We start from the raw sequence: 5,357 nt of genomic DNA, 5'->3' as shown, positions 1-5,357 counted from the left end.
CCAAGTGGGTGTAGGGTATAGTAACAAGAAGAATGTCATACCTTTTCAGTCTTGCAGGCCCCGAGTGTCCTTGGGGTTGCTGGAAAGCAGAATGTGTTCTTAAGCCCCAGAAATCTGCGAGAGCGCTGTCTCTTTGAATATCCAAAATAGTCAAACCACTTTTTAAACCTTCAAAATGGCGGTGCCCCCCGGACTGGCAAAAGTCCACAGCTCAGCCCACCTTTCTCTTCACGTTCTCCGTTTGTTCCCCAGCCACTGTGCACAGTCTTCCATGCAGTCCCTGGCTAGCAGGGTGATTTTTAGGTTAATTCTTAGGTCCTATCACCACTCGGGAATCTCCAAGCCGTCTGTTGCTGCCAGACCGCAGCTCCATGTGATTCCTTTTTTGGTATTTTCACGCAAATTCTTCTGCTAGTTGGGGTTTAGTCCATTTTTGTATCCTTCCCTTCAAGGCTCAGGGGTCCAAGATTATCTTCTGAGTCTGTGTTAATTGGTTTCCCTTTTCTTTGTTGAAGAGGGTCTGTGCAGTCCTTCTGCCTAGTCCGCCATCTTGCCAGAACCTCTCCATCATCTTTTGATGTTTCCTGCATCATTCAGTATTTTGCCCATAGAACCTTTCTCCATATTACAACTTAAGGCTTGAATTTTTCTTCATTTCTTTCAGCTTGAGAAATGATGAGTGTATTCTTCCCTTCTGGTTTTCTAACTCTAGGTCTTTGCACATTTCTTTGTAATAGTTGACTTTGTCTTCTTGAGCTGCTCTTTGACATCTTCTGTTTGGCTCTTTGATCTTGTCCTTTCTTCCATTTGCTTTAGCTACTCTCCATTCAAGGGCAAGTTTCAGGGTCTCCTCTGACATCTATTTTAGTATTTTCTTCTTTTCTTGTTTTTTAATGACTTTTGCTTTCTTCATGGATGATGTTCTTGATGTTATCCCACAATTCCTCTGGTTTTCAGTCACTGGTGTTCAATGCTTCAAACCTATTCTTTAGATGGTCTCTAAATTCAGGTGGGATATAATCAAGGTCATGTTTTGGCTCTTGTGGACATTTTTTAATTGTCCTCAACTTCAACTTGAACTTGCATATGAGCAGTTAATGGTCTTTTCCACAATCAGCTCCTGGCCTTGTTTTGACTGAAGATATTAAGCTTCTCCTTTGCCTCTTTCCATAGATGTAGTCAATGTGATTCTTGTGTACTCCATCTGGTTAAGTCCACATGCATAGCTGCCATTTGTGTTGTTGAAAAAAGGTATTTGCAATGAATAGGTTGTTGGTCTTGCAAAATTTTATCATGCGATCTCCAGAATTATTTCTATCACAAAGGCCATATTTTCCAATTACTGGTGATTGTTCTTTGCTTCTAAGTTTTGCACTCCAATCACCAGTGATAATTAACACATCTTAATTGCATGTTCTGTCAATTTCAGACTGCAGAAGTTGGTAAAAATCTTCAATTTCCTCATCTTTGGCTTTGGTGATTGGTGTGTAATTTGAATAATAGTAGTATTAACTGGTTTTCCTTGTAGGTGAATGGACATCATCTTATCACTGACAGCATTGTACTTCAGGATAGATCTTGAAACTTTCTTTGTGATGATGAGTGCCACGCTTTCCTGGTTCCATATACTGTTTTGGTTACCTCTAGTGTTACTCTGACAGAAATGTACCACAAATGTGATGGCTTTAACAAACAGGACTTTATTCTCTTACAGTTTGAAGGCTAGAGTCCTAGTTCAAATTGCCAAGCTCTAGGGGCAGGGTGAAAGCCCCTTGGCCTTGAGCTTCATCTCTGTCTCTTGCTCCTGGCCCACTGAAGCTAGAGGCATCTCTTCACTCAGACAGCTGCTGGTTGCTGGTGCTGACAAATCTAAGGTTGACACGTGAAAAGGCACAGTCCTGATATTACCAAACCATATTGCAGGGCATTGATTCAAGTCTATGAAAGTCCCAAGATCAGCAGAGCATGCCAGTCTACTAAACAATGACTCAGTTACATGTAGGGTTCAAGTGTGCCATAAACTAAAGCCCATTCCCAAAGCTGCTTCTTATATACGGGAAGCAGACCACATCCCTAAAGAAGATACTGAGCTGCTCCAATAGATGCCACCATGGAGTTAATTACCAATCTCACCATGGAGAATAACTACTTCCAGCTGCCCAGCCACTCAACCATGCCCAGCCAAGTTGACACACAAACTTAACTACCACACTGGCACAGTAGGTTATATGATTGTCTGATTCAAAATGGCCAAAACAAGTCCATTTCAGCTCACTAATGCCTAGGATATTGATCTTTATATGTTCCATTTCATTTCTGACAACTTCCATTTTTCCTAGATTCTTATTTCATACATTCCATGTTCCGATTATTAATGGATGTTTGCAGCTGTTTCATCTCATTTTGAGTCATGCCACATCAGCAAATGGAGGCCCCAGAAGCTTTACTCTATCCCAGTCTGTCTTAGTCTGGATTCTCCACTGAAACCTGTGCACCATGGGTAACCCTGCTAGCATTTGAAACACCAGTGGCATAGCCTCCAACCTCACAGCAATATGCAAGCCACAGCAGTTCGACAAACTGACAGACAAGTTCATCTCCCTTAGCTGTTCCAAATAGCTCCACTCTCTTCCTGGTCCCCCTTACCTTTTCCAAACTGCTACCATCTCACTTCCTGGTCTCCCTTAGCTGTTGCAAACCACTGATGTCTTGCTTCCTATTCTTCCTTAGCTGTTCCAAATACCCATAGCTTGCTTCTTGTTCCAAACTGCTGCTGGTTTGCTTCCTGGTCTCCTTTCAAGATCAAGTAATAGAGGCAGGATTTAATATCAAATCTCTGTGGCTCAAAAACACATATGACTTTTGCTATTTCATTTAAGCTGAGTACCACATGAGTATTGGGGCTCAGAGGAATCTGGAGTACTGATAAAGTAAGAGAATATCTTACAGAATAAATCTACCATGAACAAAATCTTATCAGTGTCAAGTATTTGTGACCATTATATGACCTGGCATAATATAAAATAACAGAATAAAAAACCCTCAGTTTCTGGTATCTTCAGAAATTTTGTATTACTTAATCAACTAGAGAGCCACATGGGATATGGATTATGCAAAGCCTCAAACCTGTCATAAGGTGTTGATTTTTTTTTTTTTTTTTAACCAAGACTTCTAAAGATTACAAGAAACCCCTCTTCCTAGCAACACTTATTAGCCTTCTTTCAACCTTGGCTCTCCCAGAATAATAGACATTAGATGGGAAAGGAGAGGGAACAATATCAATGGGTATATCAACTTACCTCTTCAACTTTTGCTTTAATTTGGAGATCTTGTTCTTGGAGCTTTTGTCATTGTATGAAATCCTTCCAAAAGTTTTAAAGAGTTGGGGTTCACTAGACATCTTGGTTCCAGGATCTGTTTCTCACATTCTGCACCAAATACTTAGGATTATATAGATGCTGACTGTAAATTAGGCAAGCTGTTGGAAAAAAAATTATAAGACCAAAAAAAAAAAAAGTTAGTCCCAGTAATCAATACAAACTGGTACTGGTATAAGGATAAGCATATAGATCAATAGAAAAGAATCAAGAATACAGAAATAAACCCGAACATGTATCAAAATCTCATTTTGACAAGGGTTCTAAGACAATTCAATGAGGGAAATAATAGTCTCGTCAACAGTAACAAAAAGAATAATTTTTTTCCAGTGCTAGGGCAACTGGATCTGCATGTACAAATGAATGAAATTGAATTCACACATCACACGATGTATGAAAATTAACACAAAATATATCAGTGACCTATATATAAGAACCAAAACCTTAACACTCTCAGAAAAAAGTATATGGGTAAAGCTTCAAGATTTTTGTTTGTTTGTTTGTTCAAATAATTTATTCTTACATATGACACCAAAAAATAGCTGCAAAACAGAAATAGATAAATTAGACTTCATCAAAATGAAAAACTTTTTTACTTGCTTCATGTGATAGAAAGTGAGAAGACAACCTAGAGGATGGGAGGAAATGTTTGGTAACCAGATATCAGATAAGGGTTTAATATCTAGAATATATAAAGCAATAAAATTCAATAACAAAAGGCAAATAATCTAATTAAAAATAGGCAAAGTATTTGAATAGGCATTTATCCAAAGAACAAATACAAATAGCCAATAAAAAACAAACAAACACACTGCCGTGGAGTCGAGTCTGAGTCATAGCAATGCTTCCTTGGGTTTCCGAGGTGGTATCACTATGGAAGTAGATCTCCCAATCTTCCTTCCAAGGAGTGGCTGGTGGATTTCAACCACCAGCCTTCTGGTTAGCAGTCAAATGCCTTAGGCACTATGCTACCAGAGCTTCTAAGATGCCCATCACCATTAGTCATTAGGGAAATGCAAAATAAAACCATAATAAGTTCCATGAGTGACTTCATTTGCCTGTCTCTCATATAACTTCAGATAATAGCACTATCATCCTTGTATATACTTATTTACTATTGGAGGGATCACTCTTTGGAGAAGGGTCTAAGGCTTGGTAAAATAAGTAGTCATCAAAAAATAGGAAGACCTTTAATAAGATGGACTGGCATCGTGGATGCAACAATGGACTGAAACAGAACAATGATCATGAGGATGGTGCAGGATTGAGCAGTGTTTTGTTAAGCAGTACATTGAGTTGCCAATTCAACAGCACCTAACAACAACATACAATATGTTATCATTCTTAATTTCAAAATAACTTGTAGATTGGCCTACTTAATGTATAGGAAGACATGACTAAAATCACACAGAAATTGTTAGCTTTGTTATTGGAAATGATTTCTTGGATCTATGCACTTTGTACCCCAAAACATTCCATGACAAGATAAGAATCTGTAAAGAGAATTAGAACTATGTGGATAGACACACCCACCCCCCCACCCCCCCACACACACACACATTTTTCATTTGATCTACATAATGACTTAGTCTACAAGATTGTTATCTTTGTTAGGTGCTGTTGAGTCATTGCTGACTCATAGCGACCCCATGTATGGCAGAACAAAACACCACCCGATTGCTCGCCGGCTCCATGACTCTTGCTACACTTGAGGCCATTGTTGCAGCCACTGTGTCAATTCATTTCGCAGAAGGCTTCTCTTCTTTCGTCGACCCTCCTTCTTACCAAGCATGACATTCTTCTCCAAGGAATGGTCCCTTTTGACAATATGACCAAAGTAGGTGAGATGAAGTCTCGCCATCCTCACTTCCAAGGAGCATTTCAGCTGCACTTCCTCCAGGACAGATCTGTTAGTTCTTTTAGCAGTCCATGGTACTTTCAGCATTCTTCGCCAGCACCACAACACAAAAGCATCAACTC

General features: G+C 39.4%; 1 protein-coding gene across 1 annotated transcript in view; it reads right to left on the bottom strand.

Annotated features, from left to right (window-relative positions):
• Nucleotides 1-5,357, bottom strand: part of LOC103204760 (olfactory receptor 6T1) — a 13,936-nt gene that overhangs the window by 7,487 nt on the left and 1,092 nt on the right.

The sequence above is a fragment of the Orycteropus afer genome, unplaced genomic scaffold (assembly GCF_000298275.1).
Source record: "Orycteropus afer afer isolate SDZICR_OR568_19922 unplaced genomic scaffold, OryAfe1.0 scaffold00258, whole genome shotgun sequence".
Taxonomy (NCBI): domain Eukaryota; kingdom Metazoa; phylum Chordata; class Mammalia; order Tubulidentata; family Orycteropodidae; genus Orycteropus; species Orycteropus afer.
The sequence above is the reverse complement of the archived record's forward strand: the minus strand, read 5'-3'. Positions and strand labels throughout refer to the sequence as shown.